Source organism: Grammomys surdaster, unplaced genomic scaffold (genome assembly GCF_004785775.1).
Source record: "Grammomys surdaster isolate TR1022 unplaced genomic scaffold, NIH_TR_1.0 334, whole genome shotgun sequence".
NCBI lineage: Eukaryota > Metazoa > Chordata > Mammalia > Rodentia > Muridae > Grammomys > Grammomys surdaster.
In genome coordinates, this window is record NW_021604753.1 from 574,260 (window position 1) to 582,377 (window position 8,118).

At 40.3% G+C, this 8,118-nt stretch overlaps 1 protein-coding gene and 1 pseudogene across 2 annotated transcripts in view; one reads left to right on the forward strand and one right to left on the reverse strand.

Moving 5' to 3' along the window:
• Nucleotides 1-8,118, reverse strand: part of Bmerb1 (bMERB domain containing 1) — a 138,278-nt gene that overhangs the window by 24,554 nt on the left and 105,606 nt on the right. The gene's annotated exons all lie outside the window — the stretch shown is intronic.
• On the forward strand, nt 2,836-7,408 carry LOC114630224 (annotated as a pseudogene).

Below are 8,118 nucleotides of genomic sequence, written 5' to 3' on the forward strand. Positions count from 1 at the left end.
GCAATTGTGGAATGATCTAACTGCACTTTAAAGGAAATGTTCATAAAATAAAAGGGGACATATCTCTCAGGGATAGATTACACAATTGTTTATTAACTTAAAAAATTTAAAATGTCAGTGAGAGCCAGGCAGTGGTGGCACACACCTTTAATCACAGCACTTGGGAGGCAGAGGCAGGCGGATTTCTGAGTTCAAGGCCAGCCTGGTCTATAGAGTGAGTTCTAGAACAGCCAGGACTATACAGAGAAACTCTGTCTCGAAAAAAACTAAAAAACAAAAACAACAACAACAACAAAAAAGTCAATGCAACAGGTAGCACAGATGCTTAAAAACATTGAATTTTAGAAAGGATTACTGAATTAAATCAGTCTGCCTACTTTAAGGATGTGTTAATCTCAGAATAGAAGTCAGGAAATGTGTTATGTTGGGGAAGAGGCTATGGTTTTATTTCTTACAGGAAATGAAAAGCTGTGAATTTTTTCAAAGGTAATAGAGAGATTTGACCATAGAAGACCTTTTGAAAATCTTGGCTCCTAACAGGGAAAGTGAGGAAGAAGAGACCCAGAAGAACAACAAAACAGGTGACGAAAAACTGGTTCCCCATGGGAACAGCTCAGAGACCGCTGAAACATGAATCTCTGCATGGAAGCCAATGAGTCATTTTGGCTATGTGGTCATGAAGAAGTCATGGAACCCTTTCCCCTCTGGAAGGGAGAGGCTAATTAACATTTCTCAGACCATAGTATGTGGGGGAACCAACCTGAGGGTGGGGACACATTCTGTGTGATGGACCATTGGCCACCTACAGACAAGGGAGGTCCTTGCCACCTCATCCCTTAAAGAGCAATCAGTTTAAAAAGTCACACTGTCTGCCAACTACATTGTGTCTAATGGCTGCTGCCCTGAAAACTGTATAAAAAGCTCACTGAATGAGCTGCACAGGGTTGTCACTTCAACGTTGGTGTAGGATGACCCTAATGTGTTGGAACAATAAATGCCTCTTGCTTTTTGCATGGATTCCCGGCTTCGTGTGGTTCACTCAGGGGGTCCACAGTAAGCTAAGGCTCACCAGAGTCTTACAGTTTTCATGACTTATTACATGCCATTCTTTCAGATGGCAGATGGGGATTTGTAGCACTCCATTGCCATTTGGTTTCCAGTCCAAAGAGACTTATAAGATGGTGTAAGGAGCAGGCCCTTAAACAGGACCAACTCTATTTTGTAATAGGAAACTTGTAAAGACCTGTCTGGTACTTGTAGAGACTAGTCTGGAAATGAAGCTGTGCTGAGATAACCAGACACTCGTGGTTATCTGCCATGCACGTCAGGAGTAACGCCAAATCCAACATAAAAGAGGAGACTGTTCAGAGCACTTCATTCACACTTGTAGCCATGACTGGCCAATGTGATCCTCCAGATAAAGCCTCCTCAGCACCCGGTCATCAAAGAGTTAACTGAGAGACCAATGCCTCCAGCTTCTTTGTGGTCAAGCACCCTACAAGGTCAAATTATCTGGAAGCCACAGCCTGACCCTGCCTTCACTGACCCTGCCTTCACAGACTCCGGACATATAACCCAAAACCAACGTACAGACTCAGGTTGTATAATCCATGAATGAATGATGTGTTTATTGCTATGCTTATTTCTTTGGCAATTAGCAATTTATTATTTGTGTTCATTGTGCATATTGTTAGAGGCAATACATAGGAAATGTGGCAATATCTTGTTGTAGTAATAACCTTAGCATTTCTGATAATATATTGCTTGCTGTGCATTATCATTAAAGAAGTAACTGAATTCCAAAACCTCTGTCTCTCTGGCTTACTCTCTCTTCCCCTTCGAGGAGCTGATGATCTCACAGTCAAATCCAGTATACAATCCCTGAGTGGAGCAGGACCTGTCGCTCCTCTCCCTGAGGGGGATTCTAACCCCTTTATCAATAGTCTGCTTGTAACAGGTAAGAGCCCCTGCTCGAGACAGCTGGAAGGATTCCTTTCCCCTGCTCAAATATAGAACAGAGAATCATCTTCAGACGATTTGTGCACAACACAATTCCATACATATGTTGAAGCAAAAATGTCCCTACAAAGTTACCTTTAAGTTTGTGTGTTTTCAGAATAAAAACACCAGACACCAGTGAAGACAAAGCAATTAGCCTCAAGTGATCCAGCCTCCCAGACTCTCAACTGCTGTTTCTTTAAAAATTGCATCCAGTACGGTTTCAAAGTAGCTAGCCTCAGATGGTCTAGCCTCACAAATAACCTTCAGCTAAACCGTATACTTTCCTATCCCACAGAGCCTAGACCACAAGTGAAACAGCCAGTTCTCCTAGGACTTGACCAATATCCAAATTTTCTTAGGGTCTCCAAAAGATGTCATCAGCTCAGACAGAAGAAAGCAATTTAAATTATGTGGTGCCCTCATTCCCTAGAGGTAGGTGGGTGGGTTTTGGTCATTTGGTGGGTTATGTCTAATACCTCCCATTAAAGATGGCAAACCAACGTGTTGGGCAAAAATTCACTAAAAATTTAAGATTATTAACCTGAGAGTTAGAATTGTATTTTTTGTTCTTGTTGCTGTTGTTGTTTTTAAAGTGAGTATCTGAGTAACGCTAAAGGAGTCATGTGACTCAAGCTTTGAAACAAAAGAAACTGCTACCAGCTCCCAGGCCCCCTGCAGTTGGGAACTGCAGCCTGCTTTTTAGCTAGGAAAAGAATGAAGCTGCCTGCCTTTTAGTGCAAAGGGATTTAATTGTGAATTTACAAAATTGGGATTATTTGTTTTTAGGATAGATTTATAAACAGTTTTGTTTGATTCACGTGGGGAATCTCAACCATGGATTGGAACAAAGATAAGGAAAATTTGTCTGTGCCTCCAGGTAAAAAGATCAACAGACAGATGGTATAACAAGTTGGCTGCTCTGAGTCAGACAGCCAAACAGTAAAATGGTATGAGATTGTTTTTTATACCTCACAGGATACTCAAATTTCTGTCTAACATGGGCTCCATGGGAATTTTGGGTTTTTTAATCTTGATTGGCAAATAGGAAAGGCCCAAGGATAGGCACATACAGTACTTTAGTTTACTTCTTTTGTTTTAGATTGTTTTAATTTTCAAAATAGGTGTGATTTTGAGTTTTGTGGTTATATTCTTCTTCTGAGAGAGAGGTCTAAATAATAGGTTTCCTGATTACTGGCTCAAGGATATGCTGATTTGGGAATGTTTCTAAAAACATAATCTTTGTTTTTAGAAAAGGTGATTAAGGTATTTACACCTTCCAGAGTTACATGGATCAGAAATGATGAAGGAAGGCCTCCAGAGTCTAGATTCCAGAGAATCAAATAAAAAATTATCTTGATGATACTAAAATTTGTTTTGAGATTTTTATATTACAGAATATACAGCCTTGGTGAATCTCCTAGTCAGGCATGCTGAATGACCTGCTTGAACTCCTGATGTCCTGGATTTCCAGCTGGATCCTGTTAAGACACAGACATGAGAGACTAAATCAATCGTTGGCGTGGCCTTCTTAAGGCCAACCAAACTCCCCTATTTACCCTTCCCCCTTATCCCTCTTTAAAAAATCTCAACACCCATATTCAGCTTGAAGAAGTTATGAGGCATCAGCGTCCCAATTCTCTGAGTTTCGGGGGCTAGAGGGGGCTATTATTAGGTTGTGTTTCTAGGGAATTTAGAAATGGTCTTTATTGAAACAGGGAGAAATAGTTAGAATTGATTACATAGCCATGATCTATTGGTAGAAATCTTTATAATTGTTACTAAGCTGAAGTCATAAACTTTTACATTGATACAGAATTTATTTTGATACAAAAATCAAGGGTTTCATTGGTATAAATTTCTTCTATTGATACAGAATTTTGTTAAGTACAAGGCTTAGACTCAGTCTTTCTTAACTGTTTTTCTAAACTGATCTGAGATCTTTAGCCTGTGAGTTAAGGACCTAATATCAAATTCATGGCTCTGAGTTTATTGTTAGGGTGTTTTCTAGATTGTAATTAGAAATAGCTGAAAGTAAGTTATGGACAATAGTCCATATTACTTTATATAGATAGTTTGTTTTCAAAAAATGTCAGAAGTCCACAGAATATGATGTTATGGACATTTCTTTATTAAGAATCATTTGACTAGAGACTTGTCTGCTTCTGAAAACTTCTCTTTCTTGGATTCTAAGAAGAAATTGAGCATCTATAGAGTTACTCCAGTAGTAGCGAGACAGACTCTAGGAAAGAATTGCCTCATTTCATCTACAGACTAAATACTGTCCAAAAAAGGACACAAATTACAGGTTAGGACAGCTTAGTTTTGCAGAGACAGAATAGGCTTATCCTTAATAATTCCTGTTTGTCTAAGGTCTGTCAGATGTTCCTGGGCCAGAAGCCTGAAGACCAGATGCTCCAATGTTTTGAAGGGACTGTCCAGGTGATCAGGGGTCTCTGTAATTTGGCTAAGTTTGGAAGCTATGCTTTGTGCTTCCTATATTTTCAGTTAATTCACTTGTTCTTGAATTTCCGACGGGGTTGAAGACTTGTAGTCTCATAGCCAACCCAAGTATTTACTTTGCGAGAACAGATTTGAGAGGACGGTTTTCATATGGCACTCAATTTGAAGCCAGAACATAAGCCAGGTACAGAACTTTATAGAGGACAATGTTCAATTTTATTGTCAAGAATGTTAGACTGGGTGTTGGGTCTATCTTTTACCTTATTAATTACAAAATGGTTGTAGTTGCGTTCAATTTTTATCTGAGATAAAAGTCTTTTAAGTGAACTAAAAGGGGGAAGTGTTGTGGATAGTCCTGGTATTTTGTATTCTGATGTTAATTCCATTCTGACAGATATTGCAGACAAGGAATGAGTCACATTCTCGAGGACTTCTTGTGAACCATCACCTAATGAATAAAGGAGCCAGTCACTGGGCAAGTAGGAGGCGGGACTTCTGGGTTGGACTGAGGAAGAGGAAAAGGAAGACACAGTCTGAGGCTGTTTTGGAACGGGGTGAGCACATGGACAAGATGTAGTGGTAGAGTTTCCCGGTATCATGGCAGATCCAAAAGGATCCACCACCGGAGGATTAGATTTAATAGGTTTACAAGATTAGGTTTTAGTTGTTGAGCCCAGAGATTGAGTTTTACCATTGCATCTAAACTCTGTGTGGTGTTTTTCTTCTCGTGGCGACTTGACCTAGTTCAAGAGAGAAAGGATTTGCATGATGTGCCCCTTAAAGGCCGTGGGGGTTTGAAGCCCAGGAATGTGTGGTAGTGATGAGCCAGTGGGAACTTAGCGAGCTGGGTGGTGAGATTGTGGAGCTCTGGAGCTGGGCATAGTGCCAGAACATGGTGGATAAGCCAGGAGCTAGCTGGATGCCCGCCATTCTAATACCTCCCGCTACAGTTACAGATGTTTGTTGTTGTTTACAGGATTTGGTTGCAAGTTATCAGTCATGGTGAGGAATAAAAAACAGGAAAGTAGGTTAGATTCAGGGATCTCTCTTTTCTTTCTCCCCGCTATCCTTTCCTTACTATCTAGTGTTAGCAGGGAAGGGGGAAGAGGGAGGATAAAGGATGAAAAGACAAGGGTGGATTTTTGTGTCTCCTTTTAGACTAAGAAAGCAACAGTGATTCTCAAATATTTTAGATTGGTGTGGATTTTTGTATGATGGTAGAAATTTAAGGTTATATGCAACTCATTTAAAATGTAATGTACAGTTCAAATGCTATGAAAGCTATTATTGTAAACTTCTTAGGAAAGTTAAACGCAAGTTGGTAGTAGTCATAATCATACTTGTAGCCATTAACCTACTGTACTGTAGGTACTAGTTTAGTTAATTACAAAAATAAGCTTTATTTAACTTCCTGTATATATTTTCAAGGTTAAGCGAAAAATTAATAGCTAAAACCAAGCAATGTTTTTCTATTTAGATATACTGAAATAGATAGGTGGTCCTCAAACACTTCAGAGATCTACAGAATATGGCATTTAAGACGTTTTAATAATAAAAGGCTTTTCCTGACAGAGACACATCAGCTCCTAATACAGCACTCATTCTCCTATGGAGAAGATAATGGGCACCACAGAACCCCCAATCTGGAGTTTTCTTCAAATTTGGCAAGTCTGGACCCTGGACAAACACAAACAAACAAAAAACTACTGTTTACCTCAACTGCTGACAGCATGGTGTCCAAACTGTAGACAAGCAGGACACTGGGAAATCGTTTCACAGAAAAAGCCTGTCAGATCTTCTGGGCCTGGTGGCCAAAGATAGATGTTCTACTAACATAGAGGAACCTTGGATGACTGTCCAGGTAACAAGTAGTCTCTGTCATTTTATTAGATTTGGAAGTTGTTTGCTTTGCACTTCCTGTTTACTCAGGTAAAATTTGTCCTTCTCAAGTCTCTGATGGGATTTGAATACTCGATAGTTTTTCTTATTATCAGATTTTTAAAAATCTCACAAAAGAGATGTAAAGTTTTTGAAGATTAAAGACATAAAATCTTAAGTGGTTTAGGATTTAAGAAAGTGGTTTAGGGGCCGGGCGGTGTCAGCGCACGCCTTTAATCCCAGCACTTGGGAGGCAGAGGCAGGAGGATTTCTGAGTTCGAGAGTTCAAGGCTAGCCTGGTCTACAGAGTGAGTTCCAGGACAGCCAGGGCTACTCAGAGAAACCCTGTCTCGAAAGATCAAAAAAGAAAGAAAGAAAGAAAGAAAGAAAGAAAGAAAGAGAGAGAGAGAGAGAGAGAGAGAGAGAGAGAGAGAGAGAGAAAGGAAGAAAGAAAGAGGTTTAAGGTATAAGAAAATTAGCTACAGAACTTTGAGCTCATCAAGATAGGATAGATAGTGGAGTACTTTCTCCAAGGTTGCCAAATACAAATGAACGGGAGGTTCGCCTCTGTTTGCTGTGCCTGAGCCAGGAGTCCGGGCAGTGCTGGCGAAGGAGAGAAACCTGTAGCTGCCGCGATAGAACCTGAATGAAGCCTACGGGCTGCCCAGCAACTTCCTTGAGATCGACATGAGCAACCTGCAGACCTTAAGGTTAGTGGGGGGCCGCTTTCACCCCCTACGAGACCAGGGTCAAAACAAATCTTCCCATCTTCAAGCGGAAGGAATCTACTGTTAGAAGAAGATACAGCGACTCTGAGCGGCTTCGAAGGGAGCTAGAGAGAGAGCAAGGTTGTAGTTCCCCGCACCCTGAGAAAGCATTTTTGTGGCAGCTTCCTTTTAGAGAAGACGATGGAATATTTGATGACAATTTCATCGAGGAAAGGAAGCAAGGGCTGAAACAGTTCATAAACAAGGTTGCTGGTCATCCTCTGGCCATTGTCGTCACATGTTTTTACAGGATGAAATTATAGATTAAAAGCTGTATTCCATCTAAAATAAGACATGCCTGAGTTTGGCAAGAAGAGGCAAAACTCGAGACCATCAGTGGTTCATCCACACCAATGAAGAAGTTGTAACTAACTTAGCATGCTGCACAGACACTGGTATAACACGCCCTGGGTATACTGACACTCACAGGCTCCCTTCCATTCTCTTTGTTTTGGTAGTTGACAAGACTTAAATTGCTTTAGTGAAAACTCCCTCACTCCAGCCTTTCTAAGTAGCTCTTCCCACTGTGTCCGTGTGCACACTGTAGCCTCCCAGGCGTAAGAACTGCAGTGTCCTGACGAAAGCTGCGACTTGCTCTTATTTGCAGTTTCTGTGTCATTTTTGCTTCTTGAATCTGATTGACTAGAATATTTCTCCCCCCACTCCTTGATGTATGATGTCACCACTTTGTCCTAATATGTGCAGGAACACGACACCATTTGTCTCCAGTGCCACACACATGAGGTGTACTTTGTGTTCAGAATGTGTCTTCCTTCTGGCCTGTAATCCCCTTCACATAAAAGATTAATGAGGGAAATCTTTATATTCTGTATAAAAACAAAATCAAATTTACATACTAAAATCATTTGTCTAAAATTTAAGTTGTTTTCAAATAAAAGTTGAAATAAAAAAAAACAAATGAACTGGACATTGTCAACATAATTCTTATCAGATATTTCTCATAATTCTTCTTCTTCTTCTTCTTCTTCTTCTTCTTCTTCTTCTTCTTCTT